General features: G+C 44.0%; 1 protein-coding gene across 3 annotated transcripts in view; it reads right to left on the reverse strand.

Annotated features, from left to right (window-relative positions):
* PTPRG (protein tyrosine phosphatase receptor type G) overlaps nucleotides 1-27,802 on the reverse strand; it is a 755,472-nt gene that overhangs the window by 726,140 nt on the left and 1,530 nt on the right. The gene's annotated exons all lie outside the window — the stretch shown is intronic.

The following is a 27,802-nucleotide window of genomic DNA, read 5'->3' on the forward strand; positions in this document are numbered from 1 at the left end:
TGATTTGGGCCTAGTCTACAGTTTGCTGACTCCTGTATTAGAAGAAATCCTACGAACTAGAGAGACTCCTATCACATAACAAGTTTTTCCTGTCTGTAGAGCTATAACTAGCTTCCCTGGCAACTCAGCAGTAAAGAACTGGCCTGACACGGCAGGAGACGCGGGTTGGATCCCTTGGTCGGGAAGATCCCCCAGAGAAGGAAATGGCAACCCACTCCAGTATTCTTGCCTGGGGAATCCATGGACAGAGGAGCCCGGTGAGCTACAGACAGTGGGGTTACAAAAGAGTCGGACGCAACTTTGCAACTAAACAAGAACTGTTAACTGCTAGTTGTTGCAGGAGTCTCCAGCACCGGGCTACTTGAAGGGAAAAAAAAACAACTAAGCATTCATAGACACATATGTATGTATATACATGTATGTGTATATATACATATATATAAATAAACACATATCTGCCATTTCCTCTCAAATTGCCCAGAAGAAACTAAACAGAAAGTAAATGTGCTAAGCTTAATATTTGGATTCTCTGGGCAGAAAGAGATACAGAAATTCCTTGTACTATTTTTGTACCTTCTTGGGAAATCTGAAATCATTTCAAACTTTAAAAATCTAAGGACCAAGAATAAATGATTTCAACAAGTTCTCTGCCTAAAGACCGTATATAAAGAGCATGCCTATTTGATTTCTGTTGTTTCTATTTTACAAAATGGAAGGCAAAAATTTGCCTATGGAAGGTGACATGTGCCATTAATACTGTAAATATTTTTTATTTATTAAATACTGTAAAAAATACTTTGGCCACTTGATGCAAAGAGCTGACTCTTTGGAAAAGACTGATGGTGGGAAAGACTGAAGGCAAAAGAAGAAAAAGATGGCAAAGAATGAGATGGTTAGATAGCATCACTGACTCAATGGAGATGAATTTGAGCAAACTCCAGGAGACAGTGAAGGGCAGGGAAGCCTGGCATGCTGCAGTCCATGGAGTCACAGAGTTGGACATGACTTAGTGACTAAACAACAAAAAACGACTATTAGTTCAGTTCAGTCACTCAGTCACGTCTGCCTCTTTGCAACCCCATGGACTGCAGTACGCCAGGCTTCCCTGTCCATCACCAACTCCTATAAATCAGCTAACATCAGCTAATATCAAGACAGTGTCTCATGTCTTCACAAGACTAAAGTGAAGTGAAGTGAAAGATGCTCAGTCGTGTCCGACTCTTTGCGACCCCATGGACTATATATATAGTCCATGGAATTCTCCAGGCCAGAATACTGGAGTGGGTAGCCTTTCCCTTCTCCAGGAGATGGTCCCAACCCAGGTCTCCCACATTGCAGGCGGATTCTTTACCAGCTGAACCACCAGGGAAGCCCAAGAACACTGGAGTGGGTAACCTACCTTTTTCCAGCGGATCTTCCTAACCCGGGAATTGAATCAGGATCTCCTGCATTGCAGGCGGATTCTCTATCAACAAAGCTATCACAGAAGCCCTTCACAAGACTAAAAACAAGTCAAGATACCCTCAAGCCCTAACAGTGAGGCCATCACAGACAACCGCTCTGCCTGGGGCACCCACCAGGTCGGTCACATTCCTTCTACACTCCTCCTGTTGGCCGAGGGGTGGAAGCAAGCAGACCCACCTGGGGGATACCTGGCCCCATAAATGATAAAGGAATAAACAAGGAGAGAAAAAGGTTCAGTCTTGTCTCTTGATGTCCTGCCATTTGCATAATAACACTAGTCCAAGAATCCAGGTAGATTCCTTCCAGGGAAGGGAGTCTCCTTCCCTTACCACCCCCCTACCCAAGACAAATGGGAAACCAGACAAAAGACTGTCCCCAGCAGGTCCTGTTCCTTTAATTCCAGTCTGTTGCTTCTCACGACTCTCCCGGCCTCCTCTCATCACATGGCCAGTTCCTTTTCGGAAAGGCGGCCTCTCTTAACAGTAGCAACTTTTGCACACTGGCGGCCCTGTAGACAACACAACTTTAGAACCTGTTGGTTCAGAGAGACAGAAGAACAGCAGAGCTTCTCTCTCCTATCAGTGACCTGTGGCAATCCCAGGCGACAGGATCTAAAACCATCCCCAATTCCCTTGCACTGAGAAGGTGCTCGCTGGTTGCCATTCCATCTTCCACACCAGAGTTCAATTCCCAAACCCTCACATGAGAATGACCTGCTAATTGGGTCTCCAGTGCCTCCATCAGAAATAGATACTACAACTTGCAGCGAAATTAGCAAGCTTCCGCTGCCAAGACAACCACCGTTTTCCCTCTCCCCTGTTGGAGAAGTTATCCTTCCTGACCTAAAGTTTCAAATCCTAGCTATTTTTGGATGGAAAGGTCTGCTCAATCAGAGGAACCTATCACTTAATGAAAGCAATTAAACTGGCAAGTAATTCAAAATCCACAGCAGCAAAACAAGACCAAAAAATAAATAAATAAAAAGGACGATAGTGAAGCAAAATGCAAGCCTTATTAATAATTCCCTTGGTCTCAACTGTCCAGAAAATGCATGTTAGGGTTCAAAAGTCCAGTCAGTGTCTAAATTGTCATCTTACTCTCTGATTACCAAAATGTGGGTCCCATAGGCAGGTGGCAGTACTTGGCACATAGCTGGTCCCTAACAAATGATACAGGTTAGGGAGTAGAGAAGCTCTTTCTCACTAAGAATCTCCTGTCCTTGACCAAAGGAGAACTTGGACCTTCATCTTTCATTTCCTAAGAATTAAGCTTTATGCTGAATTTATGACATTTTAACATCTTTCACAAAATGATACCAACAACCCACCAAAAGGCTGTAGACCAACAAGTAAATAAATGTGTTGAAGTTACAGATGATTTTCTTTTTTCTCTATGTGCCTTTATGAATTCTATTTTCTACAGTGAACATTTATTACATTTCTATTAAAGAAAAAAAAATGAAAGCCAAGTAGATGAAAATAACATTCTCATTCAAACAGAGAGCAGTCTTTAAACTCCAAGGTGCTCCCAAGTCACCTGAAGCTTTTGCTGAAAGACAAATTCCAGTTCCATTAGACTAGGGTGCGGCTGAAGACTAAAATTTCTAGCAAGCTCCCCCGCAATAGCTGGACAAACCCAGTGGTGCTTTGATTGCCAAGACTCTATAAAACACAAAAAAGTAATTCACATGCCAACAATCCTAGTTTTAAAGAGACGATGATGGTAACAAAGCCTTAAATCAAAGAAGGGCAACACTAGCAAAGCCCACACTGAAAAATGAATGCCTTTTGGGCTCCAGCCAGAAAGAAGCGAAAAAAACCAAACCAAAACACAACTGAACTTTACTTGGAAGTACAGTACTCTGCTGGAAGCACTTGTCTCCATAGTTAAAAACAAATGAAATTGCTTCCTATTGATTTTAATTTAGGCTGGAACACTTGCTGTCCAATAACGCCAGCAAAGGAAACTGTGAGTGAGGACAAGATATGATAAGAGAGACAAACTCTAGAGGCCATCAGATACTCGGCCAACCTCCGGTCTCAGCTGTAGTTAAAATGTGATAGACAGGATTAGGTGCGGGCAGAACAGACACCCAGATGCACCATTTTCCATTCATCTCATCCTCCAGGGCCTCTTACCATTATGGACTCTTTTTATTATTTTTTTAAATTTCAGCTCTAAATGTTGCTCAATTAAGTTTTACTCATTTCCTTACAGATCCTTAGGATTCTCATTTACAAATAAAATCAAGAGATGCAGTTAAGGCTAAGTGTTATCAGCATGTCTCCTCAAGAGAGGCTGTCCTCTGCACCAAAATAAAAGTCCTCCTATTCCTAGAGATAAAAAGCTCAAAATGAATGAACTCAAAAAATCAAAGGGAGAAAGGACTATTTTTGGCAGGCAAGGGAGATGGTTTCTGTCCTCAATGCACCTAGTTACCTTCCCTTTGATGTAGTTTCTAGCTGATCCTGGTGTCCTTTGATTGAAAATGACCCAAATCAATCTTTGGTTAACATAAGCAGAAATACAATGTACTGAAAGATTCTTGGACATCTCCTTACAAATACCTGAGAAAGAAAAGATACAAAAGTCAATGGAGAAAAGGAAAGATACACCTATTTGAATGTAGAGTTCTAAAGAATACCAAGGAGAGGTAAAAAAGGCTTCCTCAGTGATCAATGCAAAGAAATAGAGGAAAACAATAGAATGGGAAAGACTAGAGACCTCTTCAAGAAAATTAGATATACCAGGGAACATTTCATGCAAAGATGGGCACAATAAAGGACAGAAATGGTATGGGCCTAACAGAAGCAGAAGATATTATGAAGAGATGGCACGAATAAACAGAAGAACTGTACAAAAAAGATCTTCATGATCCAGATAACCACGATGGTGTGATCACTCACCTAGAGCCAAACATTGTGCAATGAGAGGTCTGGTGGGCCTTAGGAAGCATCACCACAAACAAAGGTAGTGGAGGTGATGGAATTCCAGTTGAGTTATAAAAGTTGATGCTGTGAAAGTGCTGCACTCAATTTGCCAGCAAATTTGTAAAACTCAGCAGTGGCCACAGGACTGGAAAAGGGCAGTTTTCATTCCAATCCCAAACAAAGGCAATGCCAAAAAATGTTCAAACTACCGCACAATTGTACTCATCTCACACACTAGCAGAGTAATGCTCAAAATTCTCCAAGCCAAGCTTCAACAGTATGTGAATCATGAACTTCCAAATGTTCAAGCTGGATTTAGAAAAGGCAGAGGAACGAGAGATTGAATTGCCAATATCTACTGGATCATCGAAAAAGCAAGAGAGTTCCAGAAAACATCTACTTCTGCTTTATTGATTATGCCAAAGCCTTTGACTGTGTGGATCACAGAAACTGTGGAAAACTCTTCAAGAGATAGGAATACCAGACCACCTGACCTGCCTCCTGAGAAATCTATATACAGATCAAGAAGCAACAGTTAGAACTAGACATGAACAACAGACTGGCTCCAAATCAGGAAAGGAGTGTGTCAAGGCTGTACATTATCACCCTGTTTATTTAACTTATATACAGAGTACATCATGAGAAATGCCGGGCTGGATGAAGCATAAGCTGGAATCAAGATTGCTGGGAGAAATATCAATAATCTCACATATGTAGATGATGCCAGCTTTATGGCAGAAAGTGAAGAAGAACTAAAGAGCCTCTTGATGAAAGTGAAAGAGGAGAGGAAAAAGTTGGCTTGAAACTCAACATTTAGAAAACTAAGATCATGGCATCCAGTCCCATCACTTTATGGCAAATAGACGGGGAAACAATGGAAACAGACTTTATTTTGGGGGGCTCCAAAATCACTGCACATGCTGACTACAGGCATAAAATTAAAAGACACTTGCTCTTTGGAAGAAAAGCTATGACCAACCTAGACAGCATATGAAAAAGCAGAGACTTTACTTTGCCAAGAAAGGTCTGTCTAGCCAAAGCTATGGTTTTTCCAATAGTCATATATGGATGTGAGAGTTGGACTATAAGAAAGCTGAGCACCAAACAATCGATACTTTTGAACTGTGGTGTTGGAGAAGACTCTTGAGAGTTCCTTGGACTGCAAGGAGATCAAATCAGCCAGTCCTAAAGGAAATCAGTCCTGAATATTCATTGGAAGGACTGATGCTAAGGCTGAAACTCCAATACTTTGGCCAACTGAAGTGAAGAACTGACTCATTGGTAAAGATCCTGATGCTGGGAAAGATTGAAGGCAGGTTGAGAAGGGGATGACAGAGGAAGAGATGGTTGGATAGCATCACCGACTCAATGAACATGAATTTGAATAAACTCTGGGAGCTGGTGATGGACAGGGAAGCCTGGCGTGCTGCAGTCCATGGGGTTGCAAAGAGTCAGACATGACTAAGCAATTGAACCGAACTGAAGTGGACATCTCAAAGAATCCAATCAACCATCAAATAATTCAGCTTCAGAAAGGCAAGGAACAGAGTAGCTCAGGGTTTCAGGCAGGAGGAAGTGAGAGAGAGACCTTCATGTCATTTGCCTCAAGTGTCCAGTTCCAGGGAAAGAAGGTATGACTGGCCTAGCCTGGCTTTTGGACCTCAAATAGGGGTAGACAGAGCCCGTTGATGTGCAGAAGTGAAGTCACTCAGTCATATCTGACTCTTGTGACCCCGTGGACTGTAGCCTACCAGGCTCCTCCCTCCATGGGATTTTCCAGGCAAGAGTACTGTCATTTCTTTCTCCAGAGGATCTTCCCGACGCAGGGATCGAACCTGGGTCTCCTGCATTGCAGGCAGACACTTAACCGTCTGAGCCACCAGGGAAATCCAAGATTTTCCTGATGTGCAAAAGGTCCCCTCAAGACCATGGAGGAGGGATCAATACCCAAAGAGGAGGGAAAGAAATGGTAATGGGATGCTGAGCAGGCAAAAACAAGGGCACAGTAATAATAAGCAACTCTCTCTGAGCCAGCCCATGTGTCTACCCACATGTACTGTTTCCTCCTAATGAACACTTTACTTGTTTTGCTTCAAAAACAAATAAATAACTAACAACTAATGACAGTTATGTGCTTGCTAGGGTCAGAGCCTTATATTCTCATTTAATTTTCACATCAACTCTTTGAGACAGCAATCATTAGTCTATCTCGTAGATGAGGAAATAGGGGCTTAAGGACACACAATCCATGACAAAGCAAGATGACATCACAGTCTCAGCACACAGGACCACCATGAGAAAGTCATTCAGCTGTTCCATGTGCTAACTTACAGTCTCTAGACAACAGTGGGTGTTTGTTCAGTCACTCAGTCATGTCCAACTCTTTCTGGCCCCAAGGACTGTAGCCCACCAGGCTCCTCTGTCCATGGAATCTTCCCAGCAAGAATACTGGAGCAGGTTGCCATTTCCTAATGCAGGAGATCTTCCCAACTCAAGCACATGGATTCTTTACCACTAGCGCCACCAAATTCAAGCCCAAATGCCTAAGCCTGGCATTCAAAATCCAGTCAATGCATCCAACATTGAGAACCTCGCAAATCGCAACAGTGTCCACATTGAAGATGACAGTCACTATTGGTTTTATGCCATAAGGAAGTAGCCAAGATACAAGGTAGACCCAGTCTGAGTGCCAGAACTGCATTACTCTGCCCACTAGTCAACCACCTTCACCAGCTCATTACTGCCTCTGCTCACCAGTTCCCTGGGTATAAATATATAAAATAGTATCCAGGCTTTAAAGTACCTACTCCCAGGAAGGTATCATTCTCATTACTCTTTTGCTCCTGAACACTAAGGGACTGAATCAGTATTTCGGAGCTCTATTTTATGGATTTAGGGGCTTTCACTTTATTTTCCCAATTTGCACACGTTTTTAGAACCCCGGTAACACCAAGCAAAGTGCTATCTATACATGTGAAGTTTCCATTTACATTTGACTTGAACCTGTAACTTTCCTTGCAATACCGTGCAAGAGGATGTCCACCTTTTGAAGTTAAAGAACATGCCGCCCCACTGAACAGCTCAGGCCTTCATTTTTTTATCTATGGACTCAAAACAGTAAAGTCCAGAAGTCACTGATTTCACCCAAGAGTGAGCCTGTTGATCCTTTGTTTCGCAGCATCTCAGTGACACAGGAGTACATGGTTTAATTCGACACTGATCCCATTCTTGCCAAACATAGGCAAAGGCTTGCTGAGTTCAAATTATGCTACTTCCTAGCTCCATTTTGCCTTCGTGGCCAAATGGATCCATCTCTTACTGTCCCTCTGTCCTCCAAGACAAGGAGTATGCATCTCAGAGTCATTCTAATGTGATGAGAAATAATGTATTGAAAAAAAATTTATCGCTCTGCCCAAATCTACTGATACCTTTGTGATTTTTAACACTGATATACTACAATATGGGCTTCCCTGGTAGCTCAACATAAAAGCATCTTGCCTACAATCCAGGAGATGCAGGTTTCACCCCTGGATCAGGAAGACCCCTTGGAGGAGGAAATGGCAACCTACTCCAGTATGTTTGCCTGGAGAATTCCATGGACAGTGAAGCCTGGCAGGCTGTAGTCCATGGGATCACAGAGTCAGACATGACTGAGCACATATACTTACATACATATACTGCAATATACCTGAATATTTTATATATTCAGCATTTCCAGTTAAAAAGACAGGGACACAGGAACCACCAAGATAAAAGACACAATTCTGGGTGCTCTCATTTACCCTTCGCATTCTTTGCCACTGCTCTCTCCTGCTCACATTCTTGTGGTCACATGCTCCCAAACTGCCAAGCACAAATCTTACATCACAGCGGAAAAAGCCCCACAGCTGTCTATAGCCCTGCACTCAGAAATGACTCAAACACCGAGGCAGGAGCAGAGGAAAAAGGAGACCGCAAAACCTTTCTATTAAAACAAGGGCTTTGGTGGTAAGGAGACAAAGCTGATCTGACCTTCCTTCTCACCCCTGAGCTTTCACGCTTGCCGGCTGATTAGCTAGTGTCTGGAACTAATTAACAGGTGTGGCAAGAAAGCAAGCAGGAAAAAAACAAACCTTGGCAACTTTCTCTCAGGGAATTGATGACTCTAGATTTACAACAGCTCCTTTAGGACAGAACTGGCAGAGAACTCGGTGAGGCGAGTTCATTATTCACAGAGTCCACCTATTCAGACTTTCAAAGGACCCACCACCAAGAAGCAAACGTTAAAGACTTCATCCCCAACTAAATGATGGCTCCCTTGACTACAGATGGTGCCCCAAACATCATGGACAGAAACATTTGAGCAGAAGTCTGAAGCCCAGGAGCAATCAGAAGATGAGAACATGTGTTTGCCAGGCTCTGGGGTAAGACAACAATGAAGGAGGCACAAATACTTTACCTCCATCAAAGACAATACTTTTCTACCTACTCAGAAACCTCCAAAAACTAAGCACAAATCACACACTAACTCGCAAACATGCCCTCCTCAGACAAAAAGTATAATTATATCCTGTTACCCAAGGTAACTTACCAAGAACTCCTGAAAGGTTTCTGCGACCAAAAGAAAAGTTTTTATAAGTCCTTTTATTTTTTTATTCTTAGCCATAGGAATAAAATACACTTACCCAGTAAAGCTTTTTTTCCTTACTTCTATTAAGACACATAATCACTTATTGAGTTTAAAGTGCAATCGAGCATTTCATCCACCTTCCGTCAGAATACACACAGAGTGGATCCCGTACAGTGGCCAAGAATAAAAGAATGAAGACATCTGGCCAACTTGACCTTCAGTCCTCACTCACCTGGCCTTTCCCCTTTTCAGAACTCAGATATCAGTCTCAAACTACACAGAGTTCAATCCAGTAAGTGCTATTCATATGTGTGGAGGTAGTCATCTATGTATGAATAAGTATCAATAACAGTGAAAATGAAAGTGTCAGTCACTCAGTCATGTCCGACTCTTTGCAACTCCATGGACTGTAGCCCTCCAGGCTCCTCTGTCCATGGAATCCTCCAGGCAGGAATACTGGAGTGGGTTGCCCTTCCCTTCTCCAAGGGATCTTCCTGACCCACAGATCAAACCTGGGTCTCCTACACTACAGGCAGATTCTTTACCATCTGAGTATCAATAACAAGTTGTTAGGAAAAACATCATTAGCTTTGGAGGCAGAAGTCTGATTCCACCACGTTCAAAGGTATCTGATGCTGGGTAAGTTTCTTAATTAAGCAAAACTTCCATGTGTTCACCTGGAAGCATAAGGATGAATTTCAAATTAGATGGGTCCAGCCCCTAGCATGATGCTAACCATGCTGGTAGTAGGTGCTCGATAAATGGCCATACCATTCTTAGCATCACTGACTCAATGGGCATGAGGCTGAGCAAGATCCGGGAGATGGCGAAGGACAGGGAAGCCCGGTGTGCCCCAGGCCATGGGGTTGCAAAGATTCGGACTTTACTTAGCGACTCAACAACACCACTGTAAACACATCTGCAGGAGTAATAGCAGTATTTCAAGATACGCTCCCTCTTCCCTGGAAAACTGGCTGGGCAAAAGGGTGTTCATGCTAGAAATCAGGGCTTGGGGCTTTCTGGGGCATCAGTGGTAAAGAATCCACCTGCCAATGCAAGAGACACGGGTTCAATCCCTGATCCAGGAAGATCACATATGCTGCAAAGTCAACCAGGCCCATGCACAACTATTAAGTCTGTGCCCTAGAGCTGGGGAGCCACAGCTACTGAAGCCAACACAGCCCAGAGCCCTTGCTCTGCAACAAGAGAAGCCCCCACTCTCCACAACTAGAGAAAAGCCCACGCAGCAACAAAGACCCAGCACAGCCAAAAAATAAAGAAAGAGAGAAAAGAAATCAGGGCTTGAAGCAGAAAATACTACCCAGGAATAAAACTCCCAGACCCAGAGAAAGGACAAGGAAGTGGGCAGCTGTCAGTATCAGCACACACAGGCGATCACACCATCCCTGAAAAGGGACGGACCTGCCTCAACTCAGCAAGGGAGACAGGAAAGCTCTGTGTGGACAGAAAGGTCTGGAGGGCTATTTGCCTTTAAGAGTCACTCTGAAATCTGGCTCTGCTGAAGAGTGAAAAGGTCCGTAGGGAGCTCCTTGTCTTTCCCTTCCCATGTGGGTACATACAGCTGCTCTCATCATCTCTCCCCTGGGTTTCCAAGGTAGGCTCGGGGAGGGGATAGGGACTGAAGCGCCACTGACACCCCTTCAACACCCTAGCTTGAAGACTTCAACATCCTTGGTTGTCCCTTATAAATGAACTTACTACTGAAGCCCAGGTTCTTATCAGCTGCACCAAATGTGTCCACCCTGCCCATCGTCCCCTGGGAAGGAAGTGGCCCCATCCACAACCCAAAAGAACAAATAAACAGGGGTGGATTTTCCCAGCCAGCTCACTGCTTGCTCTGCTCCCCAGCAGCATCATCTCCTGCCCAAATTCTTGGCCTGGAGATATGCAGGACCCTGGCTAGAAACCCTTGTAGGCAGACCTGAGCTTTCTGATACAAGTATGTTCGTTTCTTGCAGTCACCCTATTTTCCACATCCAAATTAAGGAGCAGGTGGGCAAATTTGTTGTTCTTCAGTAGCTCAGTCGTGTCCTACTCTTTATGACCCCATGGACTGCAGCATGGCAGGCTTCTATCCTTCACTATCTCCCAAAGTTTGCAAGAACTCATGTCCACTCAGTCGATTATGCCATCCAACCATCTCATCATTTGTCATCCCCTTCTCCTCCCGCCCTCAGTCTTTGCCAGCATCAGGGTCTTTTCCAATGAGTCGGCTCTTGGCATCAGGTGGCCAAAATATTGGAGCTTCAGCTTCGGCCATCAGTCCTTCCAATGAATATTAAGGGTTGTTTTCCTTTAGGATTGAGTTGTTTGATCTCCTTGCAGTCCAAGGGACTCTCAGGAGTCTTCTCCAACACCACAGCTTGAAAGCATCAATTATTTGGTGCTCAGCCTTCTGTATGGTCCAACTCTCATATCCGTATATGAGCCTCTCATTTTAACAGTCTGTTGGAAGAAGGAATCAAACAACCTCTAGAGACGTTTAGGACGTCTCTACACTGTACTAATGCAGAGACGACCACCCAATCCATCTCAACAATTCCACAGCTGTGTTAAAGCTTGGACCGCTCCCTGGTAATATGTAGAGTTCAGTGTTTGGATCTGCTATGAGACTGGCTAAAAATGGGAACTTGGGCCACAGTAAATCCAAACATCCAGGAGAGTAGATGCAAGAGCCTGGGAGGCTGTGTGAGGAAGGATTCGATGGCTTCTCCCACCAGCAGGAGACAATGGGCACTGTGACCCATTCGCAATCTTGTCAGGGAGTTTCTGCAGACCTCTGCGGACCCCTGCAATCTCCAGAGATCTCTAAGGTCCCCTCTGCTTTTTGAACTGTTGAGCAAGGATGCAGAATGCTCAACTCTATACAGTCCTAGATTTCCTCTGCAGCAGAGGCTGGCATCTTAAGAGCATTCAGGCCTGTTTGTAACCCTCCACAGGTCCCTCAAGGCATCACCAGCTAGATACCAGGAAGGGGAGACACAGAAGTCTGGAGCTCTGCTAAATGCCCACTCAGGAGCTAAAACGATAATGGCCATTATTTTCAAGTGCTTCGTGTTTGCCAGGCCTGTGTCAAATGCATTCCATGACTTACCTCAATTACTCCTTCAACAACCTCTCGGAGCAGGGACTATTACCCCCTTTCACAGTCAGGCAACAAAGCCCCAGCCCTCTATCCTGACACCACCCAGACTCAAATGCTTCCCAGTGACAGTCCTTCTCAGAAGGAAATGCTCTTATCAATGACAAGGGTCTCTCTTGGTCCTGTGGATTCAAGGGGCAGGAATGGAAGATGTGATTGCTGTCACACAGGGACGACAGCTATGAAATGCTCTTGTGAAAGGTCAGGAAAAGTCTGAAGGAACGCCCTAGACCAGCACTATCCGATGAAGACACAGTGCAAGCCACGAAAGGGAGCCACATATATTCTTTTAAATTTTATGATACTCATGTGAAACAATAAAAAGGCAGTGATATTCATCTTAATGTTGTACATTTAACCCTATATATTTAAAATATCATCATTTCAATAGACAATATAAAACTTTAATATTATACATACTTGTTTCAGGGATTCCCTGGTGGTTCAGATGGTAAAAAATCCATCTGCAATGCTGGAGACCCAGGTTCATTTCCTTGGTCAGGAAGATCTCCTGGAGAAGGGTAACAACCCACTCCAGTATTCTTGCCTGGAGAATCCCATAGACAGACAAGCCTGGCAGGCTACAGTCCATAGGGTCACATAAACTACAGCTTGCCAGGCTCCTCCATCCATGGGGATTCTCCAGGCAAGAATATCAGAGTGGGTTGCTGTTCCCTTCTCCAGATCTTCCTGACCTACAAAGACTGAGCAATTAGGTACACACCTACTTGTTTCATGTATCTCTGAAATACAAGGTGAATTTCATACTTAAAGCACATCTCAATTCGGACAAGTCACATTTCAAGTGCTCAATGGCCACATGTGGCTGGGGGCGGGGGGTGTCCCATACTGGATAGCACAGCTTCACAGACATTTCACAGTAAATTAGCAAAGGCTCAACAGTACATACTGTTAAATCAGCTAAGGCTCGGCAGTACAATGCACAATTGCACTCCTCTCACACGCTAGCAAAGAAATGCTCAAAATCCTCCAAGTCAGGCTTCAACAGTATGTGAACCATGAACTTCCAGATGTTCAAGCTGGTTTTAGAAAAGGCAGAGAAACCAGAGATCAAATTGCCAACATCCACTGGGTCATCAAAAAAGCAAGAGACTTCCAGAAAAACATCTACTTTTGCTTTATTGACTACTCCAAAGCCTATGATTTGTTGTGGATCACAGCAAACTGTGGAAAATTCTTCAAGAGATGGAAATACCAGACCACCTGACCTGCCTCCTGTGAAATGTATATGCAGGTCAAGAAGCAACACTTAGAACTGGACATGGAACAACACACTGGTTCTAAATCGGGAAAGGAGTATGTCAAGGCTGTATATTGTCACCCTGCTTATTTAACTTATATGCAGAGTACATCATGAGAAATGCCGGGCTGGATGAACTGCAGGCTGGAATTAAGATTGCCAGGAGCTCTATCAATAACCTCAGATACGCAGATGATACCACCCTTATGGCAGAAAACAAAGAAGAACTAAAGAGCCTCTTGATGAAAGTGAGAGAGGAAGAGTGAAAAAGTTGGGCTTAAAACTCAACATTCAGAAAACTAAGATCATGCCATCCGGTCCCATCATTTCATGGCAAATAGATGAGGAAACAATGGATACAGTGACAGACTATTTTCCTGGGCTCCAAAATCACTGCAGATGGTGACTGAAGCCATGAAATTAAAAGATGTTTGCTCCTTGGAAGAAAAGCTATCACCAACCTAGACAGCATATGAAAAAGCAGAGACTTTACTTTGCCAACAAAGGTCCATCTAGTCAAGGCTATGGTTTTCCACATATGGATGTGAGAGTTGGACTATAAAGAAAGCTGAGCCCCAAAGAACTGATGCTTTTGAACTATGGTGTTGGAGAAGACTCTTAAGAGTCCCTTGGACTGCAAGGAGATCCAACCAGTCCATCCTAAAGGAAATCAGTCCTGAGTAATCATTGGAAGGACTAATACTAAAGCTGAAGCTCCAATACTTTGGCCACCTCATGCGAAGAACTGACTCACTTGGAAAGACCCCAATGCTGGGAAAGATCGAAGGCAGGAGAAGAAGGGGACTACAGAGGATGAGATGCTTGGATGGCATCATCTACTCGATGGACATGAGTCTGAGTGAGTTCCCGGAGTTGGTGATGGACAGGGAGGCCTAGCGTGCTGCAGTCCATGGGCTCACAAAGAGCCGGACACGACTTGACTGAACTGTACAACAGTAGAAGGCTTCCCAAGTGGTTTAGTGGTAAAGAATCCATCTGCCAATGCAGGAGACGCGGGTTTGATCCTTACGTCTGGAAGATCTCCTGGAGAAGGAAATGGTAATCCCATAGACAGACGAGCCTGGAGGGCTACAGTCCAAGGGGGTGGCGAAAGACTTGGACATGACTGTGCAACTAAACAACATTGGAAGGGATCTCTGGGGGGAAAATCCACACCCAGGAAACAAATATGGGCTCACCTGGTGTCACCCAAGTATTAATACTTGGTGCATTAAGAACACCACAAATTTATCTGATGTCAACTTCACAAAAGAATTCCTTTTGCCTTTTATCCTAACTCTCCAGTTTCCTTATCAGAAACAATACTGGTCAGAGGACCACTCAAAGTTTGAGAAACAAGCTACCCTAAAGGGAACAATGAATGTATTCACAGTAAACACAAGATACTTTACCAGGTATAAACAACAGAGGAAAAGGATCCATTTATTCAGTCACAGTTTTAAAAACTGCTGTCACCAAGCCTATACTTAACACTTACTTAAATAGCTAAGAATTCAGAAAGGTGTTGCTTTGGAATATAAACAGTCCTACAAAAGCCATAATATGATGCAAAACCTCTGGGCTTTGAAGAAAGGAAAAATAAGCAACTAATTTTAGATCCCCAAATCTCCATTAGTAAGGCTTACCCATCAGAATATGATGTAACCACCACCAAGAGATTGGACTTCCTTTCCACTAAATAAATGAATGTGAGTCAAATATAAGCCCAAATCAATTTCATGGATCAGGAAACCTTTGCACAAGGTACTTGCTATCAATACCTGCTATTTTGGTCAATTTCAAAATAGCTATACAGCTTTAAAATTGCTTATATAGCAGCAAACGTATTTGCAAGGATACAAAAGCTCCCTAGATCTGCCTCTCCTAATACTATTTTCACAGTAAGTCCTCCCTCAGTTCAACCCTTGCAAAGGACTCTAAGACCCAGTTCAGGCCTTAGCAGGAAAGAGTTCTGTGATCAATGAGCAGTATCTGCCATGAGTATGGGTAACAATGAAGGGCCTCACATGTCAATTTGCAACCCCTGGGTAGAAAAAAACGACAAAATAACACAGGGGCAGGAAAGAGAAAAACACACAAAGCACAGTACAGACTGTCACTGAATGTTTCCATCTGTACGCACACAGGGGATGTGAATAGCCTCATACTAACAGATACACAAGGCACGTGCATCCTACCCACGGATGTGAACAGCCTCATGCTAACAGAGATGCGAGCTAACAGAGATTGTCAACAGACAATGCTCCTGAGTGGCCACGTGTACCTTAATTCATCCACTGCCTACTCTGCTAGCAGAGGAGGAATATGATATCATCCAGAAAGCAAAGTTCAATTCTGTTGCAATACTTCATTAACTGGGGATCTCTGTTCTCCCCAAGCTCCAGCCCTCCTATCTTTTCTCAGGGTTGCATGGGGTTAACTGACAGTATAGCTATGCAAATGCTTCTTTCACAAATCTTAACCAACAGCTACTAAAAGAAGGTACCACTTATACTGTCCTATGTGCTTAATGCTTTCCTGGTGCTTTGCATACAGAATTTCATTCCATTTTCACAAGGAGTCTGGGAGACTGAAACTCTCAGTATCTCCATTCTACAGATGAGAAAACCAATCAAGTAGGTTCAGGGCCAAGTTACTACAGGCCAAAACTAAGATTCACTAACTTGAGCCAGTTAACCTGACTGACAGATCTGTGCAATTCTAAGAACATGCATTTGCCACTGGCTTCTTTCATCTGAATCCACCCATCTCAAGTCTCATTTCCTCAAAATCCTGTTAAAGGTCCCCAGGCATCTGAGAGTTATTTCCACAAACTGCTTTGTTTATCTGGTCAGAGTGCTTACAGTTCCCCCAGATTCTCCAAAAATCAATTTTACCTCCGCTCAGCATCTCGAGTGAAGGCAGAAACCTCAGGAACCAGCAGCTCCCTCAAGTTGGTTAATTCACTGCAGTAACTGAGGTGTTTTTCTTTTTAAAGAGCACAAGCTAAAAAGCATTCAGGAAGAACTCTCATGCCGGAGTTAGCCACCCTCTATCACATAAAACAATTTCAGCAGCTTCTGCGCAAATTGACCAATTGAGAAAATGAGGGGCTGATGCCTAAAACTGTCAAGTGATTTTCCGCACCCTCCACATACGGCCCTTGCACATATGTAAGCTGAGAAAATGACTAGTTTTAGAAGAGAAAAAAACTAGTTGGGAGAGGAATGAAAGAAGGCAGGCATCGACTAGCAATGTGTTCTAGAAAACTTAACTTCTGCCTAAGCATTTTTGGAATGACAAGATGCACAGTCAACATCTGATTAATCAAGGGTAACTGACAGGATAGTCAACCAGTACCTGGCAAGTAAGCCTAAGTGGTCATTTTCAGTCCTTTTCCTAGACCAATCTGCCCAAAGCCATTACCAAGCAACAGATCTACACTCAGCTCTAGGAAGCTCTGCTGTCCTCTACATATCAGTGTCACTGACACCAGGACAACCAAAGCAGAAATAAGACTGCCTAATTCTTCTGGGCCAACCCTACAGCCAAGGGCATTTCTGATGCAAATGAACACCAAATTCACAGAATTTAGCCTAAATTATTCCACAAGAGAAGATAATAGAAGATTGGTGACCATCAAAACCTAGTCCTGCTGCCACGTAAGACATCTGACCTTTAATTAGAATATGTCATTTTCAGCAATAAATACCTTGGTGATGAGTAACAGCATCCATTTAGCTTCTGTTTTCAAAGATGGACTTCAAACACCATGACAACATATATTATATACATTCTGAATTCTCTTAATAAAGATATTGAGTTTGAGTAACATGTCTCTTAAGAGGATACAATGTGACATTTCTGGAAAACACATACAAGGGTATCACAGTCTTGTACAATGTCCTGTAATTTTTCTAATTTTGTAATTTTGCTCAGGGAAACTGAGCTCAAATGGAAAAGAATCCACCCGCAACATGGGAGACTCAGGTTCAATCCCTGGGTTGGGAAGATGCCCTGGAGTGCTACCCACTCCTGGATTCTTGCCTTGAAAATTCCATGCTCAGACAACTATACAGTCCCCGGAGTCACAAAGAGTTGAACACGATTGAGTGGTTAACACTTTCACTTTTTATCAGTGGTCAAATATGACTACCATCACCTAAACACTGAGGACTCAGTAGGCAGAGGGAGGATGGAATTCCTGCCCTCAGAGGGCAAACAGTAGAATGTAATTTGGCTGTAAATCATTAGAGAACAATTCACATAGATGACATATTATAATGACAAAAGGAGCTGGAATTAGGGTGAAGAAATCACCTCCTCAACCTTCCAACTGCTCACATCAAAAGCCATACACACTGCTCCATCCATAGTCCAGGTTTTCCTATGTAGCTGTTGGAAAACTTAAGATTCCTGATATTTCTGTCATGTATCAGAAATCCACACATAGGTGTCACGTGTGAAAAAATTACTGGGTCAGGGATTTTATGTTAAAAATGAAGCTCCTCGGGAAGGTGACATCTCCAATATTACTTTACTCACATTCCACTGGAGCGGTCACTGGCCTTCCCGTATCTTCCCCGCCTTGGGTGGTTTGGTAACAACAAAGTGACCAAGGGCCCTAGTTCTTCAAAATGAAACTTTTGTAAAAAAAGAAATGTAACTTTTTTAAACTGAACAAGCCAACTGCGATTTAGATCAGCAGGGAATCTGCCACATTACGATGAAGCACCCAAGCAGCAACCTACGCGCAGAGTCAAAAAATGACAGACCCAGGACGGCTGGACCTCAGACAGACGGGAATGACGTCACGGCTTCAGCCAATGATGGGCTCCGTCGCGCTAGCGCATGCGCACACATACATAATTACACACAGCCAATCTGGGCAATACAAAACCCCCAATAAGCAACAGCAAAAAAATTTTTTTTTTTTTTAAAAAAGAGTGTCCCTCGGGTAGAAATCTAGAAATCTAGAAATGCTGGTGGCAAACACCTCCAGGGATCAGCTGAGTAGTGTAAATAACCACTGCGGGCCAGGTGAGTGCCCCTCTCTCAAGGGGCAGCCACCATTTAATTCCAGCCTACTATTGTCTCGAAGGAAGACACGTTCCCTAGGCTGCTGTACCTGCCGATTTCCCAGGAGTTACCTAGATTTTTACGAGAAGCCCCCGTGAAAGCAGGCCTCTCCATCTGTTTTGGTCACCGCTATCTCCCCAGTGCCTGGTGTACTGCAGGTATTCAGGACACACTTGTTGATGACATGAATGAGAAATGCTCCAATTTTTAATTCAACCTTTTTCTCAACACAGTACAGCCAAAAATGCCAGATGCCCCCTGCAGAGTTCCAGACAACCCGAATGACTGTCCCTTCTCCGTTTCTCTTTTCCAGAGCCCGCTCTGGAACTAGCTTGGGTGTTTCATTTTAGATAAAGACCCCTGCCACCACTCTCCCCATCCTAAATCACATTCAGTAAGTTTAAAAAAAAAAAAACAAGGGCTCCAGGAGAAATGAGGTTTCCTGTTTAAAAAAAAAACAGCTTACAGGCAATTCATTAACCAAGATCCACTCACTATCCCATTTGCTAATTCCCTCAGGATATTCTGCAGCAGGGCTTGAGAAATAATGAAAGGGTTCTTAGTGCCTTAAAAAGCAACGGTCATAGTAAAACTAACCAGAAGGACCCCTGACAAATCGCATTATAATATAGACTGGGCATTGGACTCAAGCGTAGCACAAAAGTCACAACCTCTGAAACCATCCCGTGTGGAATCAACAATCCCTAAAATTCCAGAAGAATGTTAGAAGCCATTTCATTATGGGTGAAGAAGACAACCCCAAAGAAACCTAGGATCTTGCCCAGATTCCACAGCTGGCTTGGCGGGCTTCCATGGCGAGTTCTAACTCCAAAGGAAAAATCCAGAACCCAAACTTTCTCCAGCCAAGTACAACTTCCCTTAGACATTTTCCTGAAGTCATAACTCGAGCCTGCAGCCCACATTTAAATGATAGATGGGATGATAATAACACCCCATTATTATAACATAACTATCTTTAGCACCCCAAACAAAAGTTCTCAAATTATAAACTAAACCAATTTAGATCCTTTTGAAGAGGAGTCAGAAAAACCACCAACAAACTCACTCTATCCACAGTTATTATCAGCTTATTCAGAAGCTAAAGTAATTTGCAGAAAGGTCATCTCTTCAATGTAACCAAATAAAATCCTATAGTAATTGCATTACTTCTTTATTTAATTGTAGCAAATACAGGAAGACACCTTTATTTCACCCAGTGTTTATGGTACTTGGCTTCTATGGGAAAAGCAAAAGCATGAAATAGGAAAGGCTGGGTCTTTTAATCTGCCTTCCTGTGGAATTAGGAAAAACATCTTCCAAATGAACAGAAAGCATTCTGATTCAAAATAATTCTGAGAGACAATTAAAGAGACATTTTGGCTACCCTCACTAAGAACAAAGGTGACCTTGAACAAGCAACAACTTCCTTTTGGTTTCAGTTTCCTCATCCTTAAGTGAGGATATTCATGGTTTCTTTTCAGAAGGGATTAAAGGAATATAAAAAACTCACACACAGCAGCAAGATTATGGCAAGTGCTTGGTGTGTGTGGGCTGTTATAACCAATGTCCCCACTTTAGAGATTAAAAAAATGAGGCCATTTTCTCAACATAGCAACATAACCTAGAATTAACATAGAATTTCAACCTGGACCTCTGAGGTCCTAGTGTAGCTCCTGAATAAGAGGTGTGTATAACTGGGACTCACAGATCCCCACTACCACCCAACCCCACTTCAACAGGATGTTGGAGGCATTTGCCCAGTGGCATAGTGACATGCCAGCTAACCAGTGACATAGCCAAGGGCATGGCCAGCTCTAACGTCCACATTCATTTAACCTAAACACTTCAGGAAAAGTGATACTTAAAAAGAACAGAACTCATTTGTTATAAATAACTATTGCTTTGAAAATAAATCCTTTTGATGACTCGAGACTAACTTGACTCTTGAAAAGTCAATGACATTTCCTCATTAATCTGGATTATGCTTTTATATTTGGTAAATGGCTAACAGCTATGTCTCCTGTCCAAATTACTCTACACTGATGAGTTTATCTGATTTAAGTACACTGTGAAATTCATGTGGCTGCAATGGTGTCAGAAATCAAATACCTCTTAGATTCATCTAATAACTCGTATGAATTCCTCAAAAGTATACCCACTGCAGTATCGGTTAGCAACCTGTTTCCTCCTCCTCCTTAAGAAAACAGTATCACAGACCCAAAAATAAGACCAGTTGTTCTATTTTCTCATATGGAAGTGTTACATATTCCATGAACTATGCTTTCATTGCTTCTTTCTTAGTTGCTAAATTTCAGCAGCCAACTGTGTCACTTTGCTGCAGCCCCGAAATAGCTAAGTTGAGTAGTTTAAATTCTATTCTGTTGTTTGGTCAGAAAACCATCATGCTGATTTGTCTGAAAAAATCTGATTAGAGGGCAGGAGTTTTGCACACACAGTGTGTGCCTCTCTCTTGGATACGCTGCAGGTCTGAAGATATGGAGACAAAGGCATGATGTGTTCAAGTGTCAAGTACAAAATAAAAGCAACACCCAAAGACCACTGCTTGCTTCCCAGTAGTAGCATACAACTAAAATCCAGAAATGAGAGTCACAGGTAGATCCTCCTCCTTAATTACCACACAGTACAGAGGTCTTAAAGGGGGGGTGGGCATTCCTGGGTGCAAGGCCAAGCAACACTTTCTACAGTGGGTAACACCACACACGGACCTGGAAGATTCACATGGTATATTTATTTTAAGCCTGCAGATACCATTTCTCATCTTTAAGCAGGGAAAGAACAGACCTCCTTTGAGATGGGAGTAAGGAGGTATCTCCCACTTCACAGAGGCTGTCTCATTTCTTTAAACCTCAAAATGTAACCATTTTACTAAGTATACATGAAATGTCCCCTTGCCAGCCTAGCTTGCCCTCAAGAGCAAATCCAGGCACAAAACCTATCAAGCAAGTTCATATGAATTTTTTGAAAATGTTTTTGTTTTTACATATAGTTGTCTTTTTTTAGTTCAATTTTCTCCTTTATGCATACTCCTAACTCAACTCTCTTCAATACACAAAAAATAAACATGGTTACTTTATTGAGCACTTACTGTTCACCATGCACAGAGCTAAGTCGTTTGGCAGGCATGCTCATTCCAAGCTTCATGAAGACCTTGGAAGTCAAGGTCCTTTCACGATGCCATTTTGCAGGGGGGGGGGGGGGGGGGAAGCAAGGTACAGAGAGATTAAGTAACTCGTCTAAAGCAGTACAGGCAGTAATGGCAGAGCCCAACTGGCTTGAGATGATATTCCAATTTATTTTAAACAATTTTCCATAGCTACCTGATTTAGAAAGGAAAGAAAAGGTATTAAGTATTAACAACATTCAAAAAGCTAAGATCATGGCACCCGGTCCCATCACTTCATGGCAAATAGATGGGGAAACAATGGAAACAGTGACAGACTTTATTTGGGGGGGGCTCCAAAATCATGCAGATGGTGACTGAAGTCATGAAATTAAAAGACGCTTGCTCCTCGGAAGAAAGTTATGACGCTTGCTCCTTGGAAGAAAGTTATGACCAACCTAGACAGCATATTAAAAAGCAGAGACATTACTTTGCCGACAAAGGTCCATCTGGTCAAGGCTATGGTTTTTCCAGGAGTCATGTATGGATGTGAGAATCGAACCATAAAGAAAGCTGAGCACCAAACAATTGATACTTTGGAACTGTGGTGTTGGAGAAGACTCCTGAGAGTCCCTTGGACTGCAAGGAGATCCAACCAATCAATTCTAAAGGAAATCAGTCCTGAATAGTCATTGGAAGGACTGATGCTGAAGCTTTAACCACCTGATATGACGAGTCAACTCATTGGAAAAGATCCTGATGCTGGGAAAAATTGAAGGTAGGAGGAGAAGAGGATGACAGGGGATGAGATGGTTGGATGGCATCACCAACTTGATGAACATGAGTTTGAGCAAGATCCGGGAGTCAGGTGATGGACAGGGAAGCCTGGCATGCTGCAGTCCATGGGTTCGCAAAGAGTCGGACACAACTAAGCAAATGAACCGAGATTTCTCCTTTCCATAAGCAAATAAAACAGCACAGTGATTCTCTTTCAATGTGGAAGTTCCCTCCCATCGTCCACCCCAAGTACAGCAGGCAAATGAAAGGGAAAGTGAAAGTTGCTCAGTTGGGTCTAACTCTTTGCAATCCCCTGGACTGTACAGTCTGTGTATGGAATTCTCCAGGCCAGAATACTGGAGTGGGTAGCCTTTCCCTTCTCCAGGGGATCTTCCCAACCCAGGGATAGAAGCCAGGTCTCCCACATTGCAGGCAGATTCTTTACCAGCTGAGCCACAAGGGAAGCCCAAGAATACTGGAGTGGGTAGTTCAGCACGAACACTACCCAATTTAGTTAAGAGGGCTTCGAAAAGAGAAATCAGGCACATCTAAAACCTGGTGAGCTGACTGGCACTCCCCTAACCAGCCCTAAAAACACTTTTCACAATGTTTTTTAAAGTAGTCATGTCAAGTGCTGTATGTAGTCCTAAAAATTTCCGAGCCTGCAAAGGTCCGACAAGCCAACTCTCATAGTTTTTTTTTTTTTCTGTCAAAACACCAAACATTTTGCTATAAATGATACCAAGGAAATGGCCTTTCCGATTAGAGGTGTCCCTACAGGAGGAGACTTGCACACGGAGCCCTCTAGCTACCTCAAGCAATCTTGCACATCCATCATTGATAAACCTCACCACCCTTTTCATCAGAGGAGAAAAACCACAAATTTACCCGTTATATATTTCGGTCATCACATTTCATTTTGAAAATGAAATCCACCTACATTACCTTCAGACCTTTTTCTTTTTTTTAAGACATAAACAAATCCTTGGTCTTGAAAATTTTAAACAAAATGGAATTGTAAGAAAAAAGCAGGGAGAAGTAAACAGGGTATTTAAAATATACATTGTTTTTCAAGTAATTTTTAGGTTACAACTGCACATAAATAAGAGTGGTTCAAGATGATAGAGGAGAAGGATGTGTGCTCACCTCCATGGAAACTAAAAAATACAAGCGTCAAAGCACAGTCTGTAACAGGTAACTTTTTTTCACACGTGCATCTGATCTTCTGAGGGCACAGAACACTGCCATAGTTCTGGGCCTGGGTCTTATACCAAGCAAAAGAGTCACCTCCATTTCTCAGGCAAACAAAGGTATCAGATCATTTAATCCTTTGGGATTACTTACTGAGGGCCTAATGTGTGCTCAGGCAACCTCCTTCTGGTTCCAGTGCCTCATTCTGGTTCTGCAACAGCCGCAGAATTCCACAAGCAGCTCTCACTGCCTGTTGGGGGCAGGCTCCTCTCAGAAGAACAGTCTCATTTTCCCGAGGCCCTCCCTGCATAGTTACCAGCTTTGCCTAAATCAAGCTTAGACGGAGAACTGAAAGTGGAGGCAGGCACATTTTCTTGGCTTCCTTTATATTGTGGGATACACAGGCCTTTTATTCTCTACACAGACAATCAAAAGTGAAGTTTCAGGTCATTACCACCCATCACCTAGTAATGTTCAGTCTATAACCGAAGCATAGCAAGGTGTATGCTGGGGGGAGGGTGGGGGATCAAACCCTCCTGAGATAACTTCAGATGCTGTGAATTTCTACCATAAACTGATTTTTGAAATGTGACTCTATGAAAGATATGCCTTAGGATTAAAGTGTTAATCACAGTTTTTTTCAGTTTTGCAACTCAGAAAGCACACCCCTATTACAACTTTATCCTGCTTAAAAATGACACTGCATTGTCCAGCATGCTGTAACTAAAATGTTGAATGTTATGTATTCAGGTTTTCTTTTTTAATTTCACCATAAAAGGAAATAGGAAAACAACAAAGCACCAGCAACATTTAATTTCTTTCCTCACCCTAGGTCTGGCTGACATGTCCAGATTGTCCTTTTGGTCAAGAAGTTTCTAGGAAAATGAGGAGGAAGGGTAAGGAAGTAGGAGATCCCTAACAGCAATTGCTCTGGGGCATCTTAAATGCTCTTTCATGAGAGGTGAGAAGCTTCATTTCAATTAGTGCACTGATATGTAACTGATTATACCACATAAACTTGGGAGTTTTTCAGAATAGAAATAGAAAGATGAAATCAGAAAGGGTTTTTGTTTTATTTTGCTGTGTTAAATCATCAGCATTCCCTGTACTGCCTCATGTAAACATTATCTTTTACTCTGTGAAAATGGGCCCATAATTAAGGGGAGTTACCCAGAGCTTCACAATTGGTTAGTTCTTTTTCTCATTTCAGCCAGCCTTCCCAATAACCATTCTGCCTCCACCAAGAGTAACTTCCCGACTTCTTTCTGTCATGTCTATTTGTACTAATATTCTAACTTAATCAACTCTGTGACATGAACACTGTTTACAAGGAAACAGCAAAGATTTTACTCCATTCCATCACTGCATCAAAGGGACCCAGTTTCAAGGCTGGACAAAAATCTTTCATTTTCAAACCACACACTTTGGGAAAGGAGTTGGAGGTGCATGATTTTTCATGCACCATCCCTCAAGAGCAAGACTGCTGACTTATAAACATTACTTCTGCATGTTTCTAATAAGGCCATGAAGGATGGCCACCAGGACCAAAGCATGTACATGCAAATATACCAAGAGCCAGCTCAGAGGCAGACTCTTGGGACATCAATCACAGATCCTCTGAGTCTGACACATCAAGGTACACAGCAGAGCTTATCCATCTAAAACATTTCCAGTATCAACCTCCTAGATGTAAATATCCTACAAAACATGCCAGAATCATAGAGAAGCATTTCTGAGGATGGAAAGAGAAATCAACTTAAAAGAAATTGTAAGTTTCTTTTAAAAGTTTAAGAATATAAAATACACAAAATGTTAACCCTTTCAAGTAACAATGTATATGCTGTAAGATGCACTTAAACTCCCAATGATTAGAGATATATACCAAATCCCTAATGAATTATGGATAAGATTTGCTTTAAAATAATGGGGTATTGGGGGTAATGGAAGAGCAAAAACTGAGTTGTAATTGTTACAGCTGGACAGAGGATTCTCAGGGGCCCATTAAGTTTCTCCATTTTCATAAAATCTTCCATAAAAGTATTTTTTTAAGATGTCAGAAAACAAGATACTAGGCACTACACCATGTAGATGACCCTTATGCTCTGCAAAGCAGGAAACACTAAGGGTGATGCGGGTCCCACAGCCGCCACACCGTTGTTGAGAAACTAAAAGCCACTGTTTCCCATCCTCTGGAGAAAAACTCACTCCAGGGCGATGTTTCCAAAACCCTTCCAAATTACAGCTACCCTGTATCCTGAACAGGAGCTGAGAACAAAACGTTATAAGAAAAGTTGGCGCGATTCTGAGAGGGAAGACAAAATAACAAGGGATTTTGGTTAAGATGTCACAAGGAGGACCCTAACCCTAAGCAGAAGCATCTTTATCCCTGGTACCAACCAGACTAAACGCTTTCCAGGTTTGAGGGGGGCGTCCCAAGCGAACTCAAGTCCCCACCGCTCCTGGGCGGTTTAGAGCCCCAAGGAGCAGCCGGGAGGAGCAGAGACCGCGTCTCCGCTCCCGGGCGCATCTACAGCTGCCGCGCCTCTGGACCCAGCCGAGCGCCCCAGCCCCATTCCCGCCGCGGCCCCAACCGCACCGAGGCGGCCGAGTCCGACGGGCGGAGGTGGCGGGAGCCTGACAAGTGGCTCGGGGGCGCCCCCTGAGGTCCAGCGGCGTCGCGACACTTTCGGAAAACCGAAAGCCGACGTCTCCGGCTCTGACATTTTAACTTTGGTTGCAAAGCCTGCCGCTGCACCCTCTCCGGCGGCACTCTTCCAAACCACAGCCCTCCTTCCCCGGGCACCGCTGCCCTTTCCCTTATAGACAGCCTTTGGCTCCCGGACTACGGAACGGGCTCTTTGTTTACCTCGCAGCGAGGGCATGCATAGGAAACGTGGAAGATGAAAACTATCCCAGCCCAAAGCAGGAGGCATCACTGGCGGTCCCATTTTGGATTTTAGGCTTCCTCAGACATCAGGAAAAAGAAAAATCCCGGCTGGCCCACTGACTGTACACCCGAGTGTAAGGTGAACGCCAGAAGTGGAATCAGAAATTCCTTGTATTTCGCAAGGCTGCTCTCTGGCTGCGTCCCGCTGCCCCCATTAAAGCGTGACCCTTACAAAGCTAAACCCCAGTGTGTGTGCTTCTGAGCCCACTCTGCCGGCAAGTCCACGGCAAAGAAGAGTCTAGAAGGAGCAGATGCTTAACACAAATACTGAGTGGTGGTGGAGGGAATGTTTAGGAGTAAATGCCAAAACCCCCTCCAGCCCCCTGTGGAGGCAGGAGCCTGGTGGACAAACCCAGGCCTCGGGTCGAGTGTGGACACACGTCCTGGCTCCGCATTCGAGCTGGGATTCAGGACTGTGGCAGGAGTTCTGTGCGGGTCCAGGGACAGGAGGATGCGCAGAGGGAAAAGCGGGGTGCCGAAGAAAAGACCGCGCTTTGCCTCTCTGCCCCTCGAGGCACCCACTTGCCTGCAAAGGGGGCCCTCGCTGCCAATCCCCGAGAGCAAGCAAGAGCGCCCGCACGCTGCTCCAGGGCGCAGGACGCCGCTGGGGGACCCGCTGCACCAAAATCTGCGCTCGGGCCACCAGGGGACAGGCGGCTGTGGCCAGGGGGAGCACAAACATGGGGGGGGGGGGAACGTTCCTTTTTTTCTGGATAACCCCCACCTCCGAATATCCAGGAGCTGGTGGATGAGAAGGCAGAAAAACGGGGGCTTCCCTGTCCTTAGGAGAGCAAAGGATTAAATATGAATGGTCCCCTTCTTCCCACCCCGTCCCCGACTAGGAGAGGGGACGTGGCCTCCACTGGGGAGAGGGAGTCGGACAGATTCAAGGGAGCTCAGGGCTGCAGCCTGGTGTAAAGGGGGCTGCAAGAGGAAAGAGGGAGGCAGCTGGCCTCTGCCCTCCCCTAGCAGAAAGAAGGCGGGTCGGCCGATGGAGGGCTGGAAGTGGAGGATCGCCGAGCCGCACACCCTGCGTGTGGTGATTTATTATCTTCATCAATGGTCAACAGTGTTCCTGTCTTAACCCGACCAGAAAGGTGCGGGTGTGGGTCCGCCAGCTGCAAACAGCCTGCAAAAAGGCAAAGACGCAGGTAGACAGGGCGCGAGGCAGGGCTCGAGACAGAAAAAATACGCCCGGGCGCGAACAGCAACCCAGCCGCCGACCCGGCCCCCCACCAACGCCCCAGCCCGAGCAGCCCA

This window comes from Muntiacus reevesi, chromosome 4 (genome assembly GCF_963930625.1).
Source record: "Muntiacus reevesi chromosome 4, mMunRee1.1, whole genome shotgun sequence".
Classification (NCBI taxonomy): domain Eukaryota; kingdom Metazoa; phylum Chordata; class Mammalia; order Artiodactyla; family Cervidae; genus Muntiacus; species Muntiacus reevesi.